Genomic DNA, 17,542 nt, shown 5'->3' on the forward strand with positions numbered 1-17,542 from the left:
GTCGCACGCCCGCGATAGCATAGCAACTAGTTGGTCAGCAGTCGGGCGGAGCCAACTGCCCCCCTCGCGCTCCCTTCTCATTGCCTCTTCGAATACCTCGGCATCAAAGTGCGATGTCTTCCACCGGAGTGTTGGCTCTACCCGTCGCTTGCCGCCTCTCGTTGTTTTCTACACTATAACAGACCGCCTGGTGGTCGCTATTAGTGTAGCCATCGTCTACCCTCCAGTTCTTGATCAGTCCTGGGCTGGAGAACGTCACGTCGATGATCGACTCCGCACCATTTCTGCTAAATGTACTTTTGTTCCCAACGTTGGCCAGATCTAGGTTGAGCTTTGCAAAAGCCCCCAACAGGATCTGGCCCCTCTGGTTCGTGAAGCGACTTCCCCACTCAACAGCCCAAGCGTTGAAGTCGCCCGCCACCACCAACGGCGTTAGGCCCGTTAGCTCCATGGATAGGAGGTCGACCATCTGGGTGAACCTTTCGGTAGACCAACGTGGCGGAGCATAGCAACTGCAGTAGAACACTCCGTTTACCTTAGCAACTACGTACCCTTCTTCTGAGGTTGAGACACACACTGGCCCACCATACCTAAGTATGGACGAAACCACGCTGGCAAGAAGTCTTCGCTTGCTGCCATAAACCGCTGAGCTATTGGATACATACGAGATAGTGCTGCAATAGCCGATGAGGCCCTCTTACAGGCATAGTCGACGTGACTCCCGAACGTGAGCTTGTCGTCCACCATAACCCCCAAGAGCTTCAGGGATCGCTTCGAGGTGATGGTGCAGTCTCCGACTCTGACCACCGCCTGTTGCTCCGATTTACGGTTGTTCACAACCGTGACCTCCGTCTTATGATGCGCGAGCTCCAGTTCCCTGGAGCGCATCCAGGCCTCGACCTTGCGTATACAGTGCGCGGCCGTCAACTCGACCTCCTCGATAGACTCACCGTAAACCTCCAGCGTTATGTCGTCTGCAAAGCCGACGATCACAACCCTTACAGGGAACTTGAGTTTCAACACTCCGTCATACATGACATTCCACAACACCGGGCCCAGGATAGAACCTTGCGGAACTCCTGCGGTAATTCGGACGCACTTCTGACCCTCCTCCGTGTCGTAAACAAGTACTCGATTCTGGAAATAATTTTCCAGAATCTTGTACAGCGACACCGGTACATGGATGCTCCTGAGCGCGAGCGCTATGGAGTCCCAACTGGCAATATTGAACGCATTCTTCACGTCAAGCGTGACGATTGCGTAGTAGCGTATTCCCCTTCTCTTGCGCTGGATTGCTACCTCCGCCGTCTTGATGACGGAAGAGATTGCGTCCAGCGTGGACCTGCCCTTCCGGAAGCCGAACTGGTTACTTGCTAGACCGTGTACACCCTCCGTGTACCTCACCAGTCTGTTGAGGATGCTCCTCTCAAGCACCTTGCCCGCGGTGTCCAGCAGGCAGATAGGCCTATATGCCGATGGGTCCCCTGGCGGTTTCCCAGCCTTCGGCAATAAGACCAGTCTCTGCCGCTTCCACCTGTCCGGAAAGAGACAGTCATCCAGGCACCTCTGCATGACTGCCCTGAACAGCCCGGGGGCCGTTTTTATCGCCAGCCTGATCGTCAGGTTAGGGATACCATCCGGTCCCGGTGCCTTGCTCACCTTTAGGGATTTGGCGATCACGATGAGTTCCTCATTCGTAACCCTTGCCTCCTCCCCTGCCTCGACACGGCTGTCGTCGCTCACGGATTGGATGCTCGGCAGGTTGGCCGACCATCTCTGGTCTATGTCTGAGATACTGGAACGTCGGACGTGAGACTCGACTGCCGGAGGCCAAGGACTTGGCTCGTGGCGTGGAAAGAGTCCCTCGATGATACGCTCCAGCATCGCTGGTGATCGCTCTGCAGGCGCCAGCGCGCCTTTAGTCTTGGCCATTACGATCCTGTAGGCGTCACCCCACGGATTTGTATTGGCACTCGCACATAGCCTATCGAAGCAGGCCCTCTTGCTGGCCTTTATCGCACTCTTTAGCATCGATCTTGCCGAACTGAATGCTGCGCGGCGCTCTGTCCTCTCTTCTTCGTTTCGCGCACGCTGCATCCTCCGTCTTGCACGGAGGCACGCACTGCGAAGGTCGGCTATCGCGTCCGTCCACCAGTAAACCGGTGGCTTTCCATTCCTAGGTTGGCGAGTCCTAGGCATGGTGGCGTCGCACGCCCGCGATAGCATAGCAACTAGTTGGTCAGCAGTCGGGCGGAGCCAACTGCCCCCCTCGCGCTCCCTTCTCATTGCCTCTTCGAATACCTCGGCATCAAAGTGCGATGTCTTCCACCGGAGTGTTGGCTCTACCCGTCGCTTGCCGCCTCTCGTTGTTTTCTACACTATAACAGACCGCCTGGTGGTCGCTATTAGTGTAGCCATCGTCTACCCTCCAGTTCTTGATCAGTCCTGGGCTGGAGAACGTCACGTCGATGATCGACTCCGCACCATTTCTGCTAAATGTACTTTTGTTCCCAACGTTGGCCAGATCTAGGTTGAGCTTTGCAAAAGCCCCCAACAGGATCTGGCCCCTCTGGTTCGTGAAGCGACTTCCCCACTCAACAGCCCAAGCGTTGAAGTCGCCCGCCACCACCAACGGCGTTAGGCCCGTTAGCTCCATGGATAGGAGGTCGACCATCTGGGTGAACCTTTCGGTAGACCAACGTGGCGGAGCATAGCAACTGCAGTAGAACACTCCGTTTACCTTAGCAACTACGTACCCTTCTTCTGAGGTTGAGACAACCTCCTGAACCGGGAACTTGCTCGTCGTACATATGGCCGCCAAACTGGACTTATCCGCAACCCAGTTACCGTTTCCGGGAGGGATGCGGTAGGGATCCGATATGACGGCGATGTCCGACAACGACTCAGTGGCTGCTTGGTGTAGCAGCTGCTGAGCCGCGAAGCAATGGTTCAGGTTCAGTTGCGTCACCCTTACGCCCGTGGTTTCGCAGCCGGCTTACCGGCTGGGCACCTGGGGCCTCCCATAAAGTGTTTGGCGTCCCGTTTCCCGGAACATACCATGCACTTGGGAGACTCCACACAGTCCTTTGCTTTATGGCCTGCACCTCCACATCGCCTGCACAGCTGGCTCCTATCAGGCCCCTTGCAGGTCCAGGACTTATGTCCGCCCTCAAAGCACCGGAAGCAAATGTCTGGTTGCTGTAGTATGCCCAGAGGACATACAGACCAGCCGACCTTCAACTTGCCCTCTTTCAGGGCCAGGTTAGCGTCCGCCGACGGTAGTCGGAAGGTAGCTATCTGGGTCCCCGCCGGACCTTTGCGGAGGCGGATTGACTCCTTAGCCACCTCCACCCCGCACTTCGCTTTTAGGGCTTGTGCAATGTCGCACCCCTCAGTGATTTCGTCCAGGTTTTTAAGCTGGAGAGTCACTTCTGAGGTGAGTGCCCGCACTTGCACCTCCTTCCCTAGGACCTTTTCAGCTACCGTTTTGTAGGAAGCCCCCTTGTTCTTGGCGTCCTTCCGGAGCTCAAGTATCATCTCGCCAGTGCGAGATCGGCGGATACTCCGCACATCCGCCCCCAGATCCTTGAGCTGGGTTTCCCCCCTCATCTTCTTCAAGACTTCTGAGTACTTCGACCCATCCGTCTTGAGTATGAGGGCATCACACCTACTCCGCGCCTTTTTGACCTTTTTTGGTCCTCTGGCCGCTCCGCCATCATGTCGCGTCGCACCTTCCCGACGCTTCCTACCCTCTACGGTAGTCAAAGGGTTGCCCGTAGCCTCCACCTGTGCCTTTTCCGCGGTGGACCTTGAACCGGTTGGCGTGTGTTCCCGTGGGAGTAGCACGACCAATCGTTTCTTGGTGTTCCCGGGGGCCGTTTCCCCCGGGGACTGCCTCGTTCGCTTAGCGACCTGCCCCGTGGAGCAGACCGACGCGAACGAGGGGGCGTCTGTCTGCACCTCTTTAGATGCAGTCGCCCTCCCGGTCCTGGCCGCTTTCTCGGCCGCCTTCACCCGAGCTACGAGTTCTTCGTGCTCCTTTCTGGCTTCATCAATGGTGCTCCGAAGCAGGAGGAGGCTCTGCTTCAGGTCGCCAGCGATGTTTCGCCTGTTCGCCAAGAACTCGATTATGGCATCGAGTTGTTCAGACAGCGCCGCCACTCTTGGCCGCGTGTCCATACACCTTTCGAATGTGTGTTTGCTGCGGAGCGAAAGCAGAAACACCCGTACTCAATAACAGACAATATCGTTGTTTGGTAAAGCCTTATGAGGTCTCCTGGGTGGGCACCCCACCATTGTCCGGTTATTGTACGAAGAAAATTCACTCTTTGTTGACATTTTTTCATCAGGTACCTCACGTGACAACCCCAGGTGCCTTTAGAGTCGAACCAGACACCAAGATATTTGTGTACCAAAACCTGAGAAATCGTTTTACCCATTAATTGTGTTCGAAGCTGAGCAGGTTCATGCTTCCTAGAAAAAACTACTATCTCAGTCTTCTCCGGAGAGAATTCGATACCTAGCTGTAAAGCCCAAGCAGACAAATTGTCCAAGGTATCTTGCAATGGTCCTTGCAAATCGGCAGCTTTGGCTCCTGTAACAGAGATTACACTGTCGTCTGCAAGTTGTCTTATCGTGCATGAATTTGCCAGACATTCGTCGATGTCATTTACATAAAAGTTGTAAAGAAGGGGGCTTAAACATGAGCCCTGGGGAAGACCCATGTAGCTAATGCGAAAAGTTGCCAAATCGCCGTGCGTAAAATGCATGTGCTTTTCGGACAACAAATTATGCAAAAAATTGTTCAAAATTGGAGAAAATCCTTGTCGGTGAAGTTTACCCGAAAGAATGTCAATAGAAACGGAATCAAAAGCCCCCTTAATGTCCAAGAACGCAGACGCCATTTGTTCTTTGCGAGCATACGCTGAATATCTGTTGAAAGCAACGCAAGACAATCATTCGTCCCTTTGGCACGGTGGAAGCCAAATTGAGTATCTGATAGTAGACCATTTGATTCGACCCAATGGTCTAAATGACGGAGTATCATTTTTTCCATCAATTTCCGGATACAGGATAGCATTGCAATCGGCCTATAAGAGTTGTGATCAGAAGCTGGTTTCCCTGGTTTTTGGATGGCGATCACCTTCACTTGCCTCCAATCCTGCGGTACAATGTTTTGCTCCAGGAACTTATTGAACAAGTTCAACAAGCGCCTCTTGGCATTGCCGGGTAGATTCTTCAACAAGTTGAAATTGATTCTATCTAACCCAGGCGCGTATTTGTTACAGGACAGGAGGGCAACTGAAAATTCTGCCATCGTAAAAGGTGATTCTATCGCGTCGTGACCCGGAGACGTATCGCGAACAAAGTTTTGCGCAGGAACAGAGTCCGGACATACTTTCCTGGCAAAATCAAATATCCACCGACTTGAAGACTCCTCGCTTTCGTTGACCGTTACGCGATTCCGCATTCTTCGGGCTGTGTTCCAAAGAGTGCTCATCGATGTCTCCCTCGACGTCTCGTTCACGAACCGACGCCAATATCCGCGTTTCTTTGCTTTAGCCAGGCTTTTAAGCTTGGTATTAAGCTCCGAATACCGTATATAGTCGTCGGGTATACCTCCCTTCTGGAAGGCCAAAAACGCGTCGGATCTTTGCGTGTAGACATCGGAGCACTCTTTGTCCCACCACGGAGTTGGAGGCCGCTCTTTGATCGCTACACCGGGATATTTCTTCGTTCGGGCTTGCAACGCGGCGTCGAGGATTAAGCCCGCGAGGAGGTTGTATTCTTCAAGTGGTGGGTGATGTTGAATCGACTCGACCGCTTTTGAAATCATTTCCTCGTATAACTTCCAATCGACATTCCGTGTGAGGTCATACGGAATGTCAATTGGTCGCATGCGAGTTGACCCGTTTGTAACTGAAACTAGAATAGGCAGATGGTCGCTACCGTGAGGATCGAGGATTACCTTCCATGTGCAATCCAACCGTAGCGACGTCGAACATAAGGATAGATCCAGAGCGCTTGGGCGCGCTGGAGGTTTCGGGATACGTGTCATTTCACCGTTGTTTAAAATTGTCATGTCGAAGTCATCGCAAAGGTTATAGATTAAAGAGAAGCGGTTATCATTGTAAGGGGAACCCCAAGCCACACCATGAGAGTTGAAGTCTCCCAAAATCAAACGTGGCGAGGGAAGAAGTTCTATTAAATCAAAGAGCAGCCGTTGCCCAACCTGTGCTCTGGGAGGAATATATATTGAGGCAATACAAAGCTCTTTACCTTGTATTGTCATTTGACATGCGACAACTTCGATGCCTGGAATCGAGGGGAGGTTAATACGATAGAAAGAATAGCACTTTTTAATCCCTAAAAGTACTTCTCCATATGGGGTGTCTCGATCAAGGCGAATAATATTAAAATCATGGAAGTTGAGATCAATATTTGAAGTAAGCCAAGTTTCACAGAGGGAAAATGCATCGCATTTGTTTTTATTTATCAAAACTTTAAACGAATCAATTTTTGGTAAAATACTTCTACAATTCCACTGTAAGACAGAGATAGAATCCTTCATATACGCAGTTGAATTAGGCATTGAAGGATACAATCGCTGCAAGGAGGGGCCATTGGGCAGTCAAAAATTATCTAACTGTTGGGAGGAATGCTGTAAGAAAAATTTTAATTGGATCGGGTACATTGAAATTTTCAAAAATCCAGTCCACAATAACAGAAAATTTCACTAATCCAGAGTTTGTTTCATCAACTGGATGTGCAAAAGGAACAACTGGGGTTTTAGATGTTCCTGGCAGTGCTGGGAACTCCTTCTGGGACTTTAAATTTGCAAGCCCAGGAGGAGTTTGCTTCGGTTTTTCCGCAGCACTGTTTGGTTTGTTCGTACTTTTCATTACACTTTGGGAAATCTTAGGACCTTTACGGGGAAGTTTAGGAGAAGAAACATTTTTCCTCTTCCTAGACTCCCCAGGATTGGCATAAGATGTTCCCGCTGATGAATCGTCAGAATCGGTTTCATCAGAGGACAACAGATCAAAGGGGTTCGATGTTATGGTAGAAGTGGTCACGGTCTTCTTCAGCATCTCAGCATAAGAACGCTTTGAACGCTCCTTAAGTGACCGCTTGATTTTATCTCTGCGCTGCATGTACACCGGGCATGTGGAGAGCTCATGCTGGTTTTCCCCACAGTGAATACATTTTTCAGCATTAACACTGCAAGAATCTTCCGCATGAGTCTCCCCACACTTGCTACATCGTGCCTTATTGCAGCAGTAGGCGGCTGTGTGGCCTAACTGCTTGCAATTGGTGCAATACATAACACGGGGTACATACAATCGCACAGGCAGACGAACCCGGTCGATCGAGACGTGGCTAGGGAGTGTAGATCCGGCAAACGTAACGCGAAACGAGTCTGACGGAGTGTAAACTTTTTTACCGCCGACGAGAGACATGGACCGCAATTGCTTACAATCCAAAATCTTCGCCTGTGTTTCGGTATTTTTGAAGCAACCGGTTGCGCTTTTTAGGATACACTCGACAGACAGACTCGAATCGGTTATGACACCGTCGATCTCCACGTCTCGTGCGGGTATGTAAACGCGATACTCGCGTGTGAAGAGCTCAGAGCAAGCGATAGCATTGGCCTGTGCCAGATCACTGACCACGACACGGAGCTTGTTAGGTCGGACCTTGGAAATTTCGGTCACGGTCTTGTACCCCTTCGTCAGGTCTTTAGAAATTTGCAGTATGTTTAATCGCTTTGAATTCACTCCTGCCTTTGGACGAAAATAAACAGTATAGCTGCCCTGTTGAGATCCGTCCGGGTAAAGCCTGGGGCGAGGGGGGACTGGAGAATGAACAGAGGAGGGGGTAACAGAAGGGTCAGGGTCAAGGGGGTTCGGGGATGGTGGCACGGGAGGCGAGGGATCTATATCCATCGCGCTAAATGTAGCGCACTAGCGCCGACAAGAACACGTACCTATTTACTTCTTCCTTCCAGCAGTGGTTGTCCGATCGTTCGAAGCTGCACCCAAAGCAGCCAGCAGCACCAGTACAGCAGCACCAATACAGCCACCAGCAGTGAGCCGGGTGTGAGATCACTCAGCACAGCGACACGGCTCGACTGTCAAATGATGGCCTTGAATTAGAAAGATCTATTCACTGTGCACAGATCAAAACTGCAGCTGGTATTTTGCACCAATACAGCCAAAGTTGCGAGCCGGGTACAGAACGTAGCGACACAACTCACAATCTACTTGGCCTTTAGCGCGAATAATACACTCTTTTGTTTGGCTATTCGTACACACGGACCGGATTGTAATAGAGCGACCACTTTGCACGTCCGTTTCTGTCGAGTGTTCGACGCGGAATGATTATGGGTTATTATGATTGGGTTGTTTTGTTAATGCGTATAAAGGTAAACCCATGCAAAATCGGCATGTTTTGTGCATTTTTTAATGCAAACGTTGAGGCTGAACAGATTTGTCAACAATTCGCCATCCAAAATTCAAACTTAATCGAACTTCTGGTAGGGTTTCACTTACAATACCATTCAAAACCATTAAAACATTACATTTTTTTGGTTTTGTCCGATAATTCCGTGTGAGTAAGTACCCAGAGGGATATTTTCCGAGTGGGTACTATTACACATACTACCCACATAAACCGCCGGCCCTGACCGTGTCTTTGAAGAACACAGTTGCCGACGATTATCATGTTAATATTTTGCCAAGAATCATTCACGCGCTCCTTTAATTTTATCATCTACTCTGTTTGCATTTCCATGCAAAATGTCAAAAACTGGATAACTTCGATTGTTTAAACTGAGTAATGCTTACTCTAATTTTCTCAACTGCCGTATTTACTCATTTGTGCGTAATACGAGCGAATGTCAGAAAACAGCAGTTGTTTTAATGCTAACGTTCGACCGTTTTTTTCAGTTGTGATTTATGTTGTGTATGTTACATCGACAAATTTGTGAAGCTGAGTTTTGTAAATTGGTTGGAACTTGTAAGAATGTACGTCCACTTTCAACGAAACAGAGTGAAATTTTACTCAGCAACAAAGCTCACTAAACATGTGAAAAGGGCCTATCTGCCATATGTAAACAAGCCAAATTTTCTCGTTTTTTCATCAACACAAGCGCAAATCATTGAATTAATTAAAGAACTTTGTTTTAATCAAACAATCTTGCTTGTACGAGAAGATTACGCTTATGTTCATTAAAATCGTGAAATTGTGGCTTGTTTACATATGGCATTTAGACCTTTTTCACATGTTTGGCGAGAAATGTTGAATATTAAATCCAATTTCGCAACTCATGCTGAGCTCGTTTTTGCGATGTACCGACACGAGTACTACACTTTTGCCATGTAGGTGTTATTTTTTTCTCTGTGGTGTAGCTTCACCAGAGCTACAATGTAACTGTATTTTTTCACTTTGCGGTGTACACCAAAACTATATTTTTTTCTGTCGAAGACCTAACCCGAAAGAAACAGGGTGTAATTTGAAAACACCAACAGCACAAACAAAATCTGACAAATACTGTACGAAAAAAATGACAGCTGAGTGTAGTTTTGTTTAACTGTTTGTTTTTGAGCTGCAAAGTGTAGTCCGAGACGGTGTAACACGGTCGCAAAAACGAATTCGATATAAAAATCAGATCTGACTCGTTTTTTTTTTGTAAGATTTGGACCATTATTTTGATCTTTTGTGATAGATCCGACCCGTATTGAGAAAAGAAAGCAGGGAGAGAGATTTTTACATTGTGACATTTAATAACTGAAAAGGATTGGTGTAAAATTAGCAAAAAACTATTTTTTTCTTTAAGGCAAATTGCAAAGCTAATTTTCGTCATACTAAGGATGCTGCTTCATAGGTGTCTGTTGTGTTTGCATTGATGAAAGAAACTGGAAAATTTTAATATACAGACCCCGTTCGACTTTGGCACGGTTCAATTTTGGCACTGTTCAATTTCAGCTCATGTGCCAAAAACGAACGGTTTTTTTTATTCATATTTTTTAGTCTTCTCGTTTTTCCTTCAACAAATTCAAGTTTAATAACCGCCAAAAAAAGATATTATGGTCCATCATGTTGCCAAGGAGGATGGCCGGAGTCAACTGTTTCTGGATATATGACCAGAACATGTTCCGGTAACAAACCATGATCAGAGCAGTGCTCACCGTACCATGCCTCTAATAACTTCGGCATGGTTTGATATTGGCAATATAAAAAATTTGGACGTGTTGCCATAATCAAACAGGACCTGTGTATAACTACTCTCAAATTTATTTGCATTTCGATTAAAACCGTTTGATTGAAAAAAACTGATCGATGTACGCATTTTCTTAAAACAAACGCCGCTGTCCTTTTCTCCTGTTTACACCGCAGCGGTTTGATTTTCGTCCTAAGAAAATTTAATTCGTCCGTTTGAATGCTGATAGTAGTTTGTTTTCTCGACAGCGGTTAAACCAACTCGAATGGTTTTAAATGCATTTATACCAAATGTTTCTGAAAATAATTTAAAAAAAATACGAAAAAAGCCGAAGAAGATAGTTTTGGGAAAATCAATATTTAACGATTTTCATTATGCCTTTCATGACGGTTTGATCGATAAAAATACTGCCGTTATTTCGTTCGTAATGCTGACAATCGTTTGATTTTTGTTCAATAGTTTTGTTGATATAATCACATCAGCAGATTATTCCGCGATTGCTTGATTCAGGACAGTTTTTCGATGTAATGCAGTAAAGAATTAGAAACAAAACAATAGACTGGTTAAAGTGCCGATATAGAACACATTTCTGAGATCATTCGGTCATAGGAAGCGGACTTCGCCTGAATTCTCCTTGAATACAATTCAATAACGCCAGCCAATAATTGCTATTCGCTTTCGCAGTTGGGCCATCATCTAAGCCCCGGTGTTGATGACGATAATCATTTGTTATTTCAACAGATCGCGTCTAGATTACACCTTCATCGATTCGGCAGATTGCTGCTCCTCTTCTCCGTAGTGTTTTGCTTGCTTTTTTCATCTTTTTTTTTTCTACCCAGCTTTTGTTATTCGAGGCTCGCATGCCTTTCGGCCACGGTCCAGGTCCATCATAAACAAGTTCTCCGAAAACGATTCCCAGCTCGCGGTCCATCTTGGACGGGATGAATCCGACACCGAAAGTCCAAATGTCGCGTCTCGATTCCTTCGAAGCTTCTCAAGTGGGATACCATAATGCCGGATTATTAACTCATTACCGGTATTGTGTGGCAAATATTTATTGAGCGTAATCCGATTAGACGGTGTTAAATTGTCAAACAATCAATGGGGTCTTTTGGCGTTTCTCTTCGCGAGACGGGCGGGAAACGGTCGCATTAGACAGGCTTAGAAATGGTATAACGAGGTGTTAACGGATGGGTTCCGTTTCTTTTATTCTGTCGGACCATGACCAATTTGAAAATAATCGCTGTATAAACTGATATTGACATACTTTTGTCCCACGTTAAGCCAAAAGGCTAACCCGAACAATAGCAAAGTCAGCAATCCAAAATATTGTTTTAGGATTTTTGTTAATATCTTTCCTTGACTTGACCATTGAGTGTTAACATAAGCATCAGCGTGACGTGCGAATCCAATCTGCGATAGGTCTTATCATTCATTCTTAAGAAATAAAAAAAAAAAAAAAAATTTCACAGGAAACGAGAAACACTAACGGCAAACATAAATTCCATACTTTTTTGTGAATGAACCACACGTCAACTCTGGAATCCACGCGCTTTGCCATAAATCTCACTCATTATTGGCCTATCCGATGTCGGCGGAAAGGAGTGTCGGTGTGGCTGATGACCTGTTCAAACAGAGAGATAGATTGAGTTACCATGATGTTCATCACGTGTGCCGCCGGAGTAGTCAAGGAGGTGTGACTTCCCGATGGCCGTTATGACGTGAATCCTTTATCACACAAAACGATTCATAACTGTGACTCCCGCTCACCTTCGGACTCGAATGAAGACACAACTGACCAGACACATACCATTCGAAGCGTCGTGAGTTGTCACCATCAATGGGATTTTGTGTTTTATTTGTTTGTCCAACCGGTAATCGGTTAGGATCGTTCTGTCGGATCAACTTGCCTGTGACACACATGGCCCCTTTGACTCCTATTAGTGCTTTTGTTTAAGCTGGGAATTTCCTGTCCTCATTCATTGCATTAGGCTTCGGAATAGTGTGGTGAGAATGTGTTTCAGATTAGAGCCACAGTGACGAAAGTGACCGGGGAAACTAATGCCATGTTTACACTAGTCGGAACAAATACAATTTTTGTGTGATCTTTTGAACGTCGTCGTACGGACTGTTGTATCAATAATTAGTCGGGGTCCAGTCAACCGGAAGAGTGCTGTTTGGTAAAACATTTCAAAGAACACATAACCAAGAAATATAATGATTAGGAAGCAGTTCCAACCATTGAAGGTACTCTCGGGGGGTTTTTTGGTTATGAGGTGACAAATTTTAACTGTTTCTAAAATTGGTGAATTTTCTATTTTAGTTTGTTTATAAATATCCGGTATAGGACACAAGTTATGCATTCATTTGAAGGGCACATGTGCTCAGTTTCAAAATAATTTCAATAAATTGTTCTGCTCATGGTCAGGCATAGAATTCAAGCAAAGAATTGCAAAATGTCATTCACAAGTACGTGAGAACATTCAGTTTGTTTGATGATAAATTTGACTCTAAATACTACATCCAGTATAGTTTAAACGAATCAAAAATCATCGAACATATTGTAGTCCAAAGCAAAAAACAAATTTACTATTCGGTTAGTAGCGGTTAGCAGCAACCTAGACTCAGAGCCAATCATTTACAACACGGTCCGAGCGATGCGTACGATTTCGTTTATATCCCGAATGGTAGTAGAAAAATCTGAATAAGAAATAGGTATCCATTCCCCGTGAGTTTATGGTATCTGATTCCAAAGTGGTGTTCAGAGTATACGATATAGTCATAACCCTTCATTTTTTTTCGATCCACACTTATTTGTTTGTGGGGTCCAGTTTTATGGATTTTATAGATTGTTATTATGCTTTGACGACGGATGGTGACATGTAGAAAAGATGTTAGCATAAATCTTAACTATATGTTTGAACATAAATAATTCATCACAAGTGTTTGTTACTATCAACCAACCCTTAATTCTGTGACTCATGCCATACTGGCTATTGTTACACTTTCTCGCGGATAACGTGACACAGCATGGTGAAAAACAAGTCATCGACAGTATCGAATTGCGGTGTTATACATCTCCGGCTCCTTGCTTTTTTCGAAACGCGAAAGTAAATCATTCCAGTGCAGAAAATTTGCGTTCATCAATTGCACTCGTATCTCCCAAAGGACAGCATACAAGTTTGTCTGAGGGTGGTCCACCCCCAAAAAATAGATTGATTAAAACCGTAATCGGCACGGAACGTTCCTGTCTCGACTTGGATTGAAATATTACCCTTCAAGGTCCGGCTGGCGGCTTGAATCCGGCCAACCGGCCCACCATGAAACACTTGAGGGCCACTCGTGCAAATCAATGAATGAATGGATGATTTTTACAGACCCGAGCGGAATAAAGAGCTAATAACTCCTTTTTTATACCCGAACCATTCATTCGATGCTTTCCCAAGTCATGTTTTTTTCCCTCGACGTTGGGCAAGAGCCGTTTGAGCATGGACAGCCACGCGGTTAGCCGCCGCCGCCGCCGGTCGGAGCCCATTGATCATCTTCGGCGCACATTTATCACATTAAATCGGCGCGCGCCAGCTTTGCTCTCGCTCAATTTGATTTGCCGAAGCCCCAAGAATTTGCGCCTTTCCTTCAACGATTAACGATCAATTCGAACGGCAATGATTTAATCGATAGCTTTACGAGAACTTTGTCTTTCTCCGTCGTTACTGGTTGTGCAGCATTGCAGCCATGATTAAGTTTAAAGACCCGTGGGAATTTTGATTAATGGAAGGTAAGTTCGTGAGACGCTAGGCACTGCGAGTTTGAATTGTAATCATCCGGTGTTGTCAAATAGCACGTTTTCCCGTCAATATTTATTATAAGGTGCAAAGGCATGGCCATTGCAGGTCTGACTGTCCGTTTGCATAAATGTTATAGTCTACCATAATGATGAATACAATGTTTCACGTGTTGAAATTTAATACTTGGTTTGAAAAGAAAAAAAAAAGGTACATTGAGATCGAACTAGCAAGTTCAATATGGCTCGTAGAAGCAAAAGCTTGATGTTTAGTAATTACTGGTGTGCTACTAGTATCCCAACGTTTATACATTAATTTAGTCTTTTTCGAAGAGGACTTCAAAATAGTGTATGTATTTATATACCCGATTCTTTTTCAGCACGGGGCATGCGTCCCGTGTTAAACACAGTGCCAAAAAAAAGTGTTATTCCGAGAAACTGTGTAAAAACAGAATCGGGTGTCTAATTTTTTTTGGTACGGGGGATGCGTTCATTGTAAAAACCGTGTTATTTGAATAAATCGTGCAAAAAAGGCGTGTGATTTTTCACCCGTGTAAAAAAAATCGTGCAAAAAGAAAACCCGGTATATACAGATCAGGTCATAAAACTTATTATCGAAGAGCACATTGATAGTACCCGATCAGCCAAATATATCAAGATTATAACATATCTTAAAACATTATAACATAACTTGTGTTCTAAGCTTGATTTCGTTAATAGTTAAAATATCGAAAATCCTATCAAAGTTTTTTACTTATTACAAATTATAGCAAACTCCGTTAGGTTATCAGTCTAGAATCCACATAGTTAAAATGATTCTTACGAATTTTGTTATAAATATGCTACAATATTATTACCGATTTTGCTTCAATCATGTTATATCAAATTACTTTTAACTTTTGCATCAAAATAGGGTGTTTGTACCATTATTCATCTCATTGAGCTGATATTAACGAAGAATACACGGATTAAACACCAAATTTTCACGAAAACGCTTACATGAATCGCCCAGCCTTGTAAATTTAGTAAACTTAGTTATATTTGTCCTGAATTTTGTAAAACAAACCATTTTTCACAACGCTTTCATATTCATCACAAAACTTAGACCGCTGCTCAATCATTCATCTCACGACGCCCCCATGTTCATTTCCCTGTTAATCATGAATGAATCACACTTTCATGAATGAAGGTAGCCCCGCAAGCCGCCGTATTAGGTTATCTAGATATTCGCTGTAGTTGGTTACGTGCAAAATTGGTAACCTAGGTAATCACTGCAGTGCTGTCGATTTATGTCAATTATGTCGGAATAATTCAACATTTTCAGTATGATTTTTTCGTATTAACAGAAACTGGTTTGGCAACTTTTGATTATCTTCAACGCAGTAAAAACAGATGAAAATGCATACAGCTGAAATTTAGGATTTGTAAAAATTCATCTCATATATTTCTGCTAATTAAAGCTTGTTTTTGGAAATTCGAGGTGAACATTTTAAAGATTAAAGTATTCTTAGTGTAGTGAGTAACTTAGTTTAGTAATGTTGTAGCCGTATAGAGCAATGCGCGGATTTTGTTTTCTTTATATATATATATATAAAATTATTTTTATAACTAAACAGGTTTTTTTCTCCAGAATGCATCAATCCTTTTTTAGTTCTTGGCAAAATATCAAGATAGGTTGTATTCCTGATATATTTAGCTGATCGGTAATTCTGGAAGTTTTCAGGAAGCTTATGACAATGCGCAAGTGTAGTAATCTCACAGTTGTCAATGCGGTTACGTGTATGTCAAATGAAAATACAGGTAGAGTTTAGATCAATAGAATCTAAAATGTTTCTTGATTGATGAAGAGAAAATGTGTAATATTCAAAATTTTCCATTTGAAAAGATATTGGCAGAGATGGCTGGTTCGAATTTCACAAAATTATTCTCAAATGAAAGGTCTTGTTGCCCCATAAAATCATATTTAATTTTGTTGTAATAGGATTTTTAGTTTGCTTGTTATTTATCAAACAGTGAAAATCACGAGTGAACGAAATTGGTTTTAGATGAATGGGCTACCTAAAAAACTCTTGAATTTTGTTTTTTTTATGAAGATAGGATATGTGGTTGAAAAGTTATGGGAAGAAACGTGTTCTATTTGACTATTTAATCACACTCATGTTTCTTAGAGACCGCTGGACGGTATTCGACATTGATCCTCGTCGATTTTTGTAGCTATTGTCGATATCTCCTACTGGGGAAACTGTCCCCGGCCCGTGGGGGTTCAACCACAGGGCAGTATTCTCTACTGATCGGCTGGTACTTCGGCTGACTATCGTAGCGTTGTCAACCCTGGTTTCGGATGATTCTGGTAGTTCTTTACCCGGCCGGGTTTCACTGCTGCAGGTACCGGGTCCCGGTCCGTCACAGCCTCAAGATAGAGCGCGTGCGATCTCAAAGGCAGATTGACCAAAAGAAAAACAATAGAAGAGACGGTGTTGATGAGAAACAAGAAAAAAAATAAAAAATATACCGGAAAAGATTATACGAATTCTGATGAGGGGCGTCAATCAAAAATGTCCAGCGTTCACCAAAGTGCATTCCAAAACTTAACCGATATGTATATGTATATTGAAGTATACATGTAACACATACACACACGATACTAGAACACCCACAACTACTAGTAGTGGCCAAACGGCTGAAAGCAAACCCGACGTGACAACTCCGGACAATATAACTAACATGTCCGGATATGTTCAGCAATGATATGCAGTGCTGCGGTCCGTCGGTTGGTCCGTCTGCTGTGAAACGCTGCGATCTAATGAGTAGCCTGTACAGCCTTGCTGCGTTGCGCCGTTTCTAGTAAAAGTCAATCGTCCTCTTGTTGTGACGAGACATGCCTAAATTTCAACATGGTAAATTTTATACGTGTCTTTGTGGTAGGCGTGTCTCCGTGGACTAGCGAGAATAAAATAACAATAATCAAAAATTTTCGCATTTGTGAACGCATAGCTAATTTTCTAATCGATTACTAAAAGAACGAAGAAAATCCGTTGGAATCTGACTGAGTTTTAAGCATATGAAAGGGGACAATTTTTGTGACGGTCTCGATTATTTCGGTTTTTCAATTTATATTCCTATGTGTGCTGCTGTAAGACATAATTCTACGTCAAAAGTGGATTCATTTTTCGATTCTAATAAAGTTAATTTGTAATAACCAATAATAATAATCAAATCAATTTCAATCATTTATTATGAATTTAGGTAAGTAATAACTACTTTTGCTTGCTGGTGCCTTCTTGAAGAACTTCTTCGTGGGAGAAGTAAAATACGAAGTGCCCTGCCAGTCGTTGCCATCCAGAGTAAGATAGATGTCGTCGTCCATTACCACCACCACGTCGCGATTCGCCGGGAAAATCCGACCTCCGAGACCATTGGACGCGACTGCCGCTTCCTGACAGTTATGTAGATGTTTTACTTTTTGGCCGGTTGCACCGATCTCCCGGCATCCTTTGGAGCATTCTTTGGAACTCTTTGTCGCTGAGGGTCGTCGG

The sequence above is a fragment of the Wyeomyia smithii genome, chromosome 3 (assembly GCF_029784165.1).
Source record: "Wyeomyia smithii strain HCP4-BCI-WySm-NY-G18 chromosome 3, ASM2978416v1, whole genome shotgun sequence".
Classification (NCBI taxonomy): Eukaryota; Metazoa; Arthropoda; class Insecta; order Diptera; family Culicidae; genus Wyeomyia; species Wyeomyia smithii.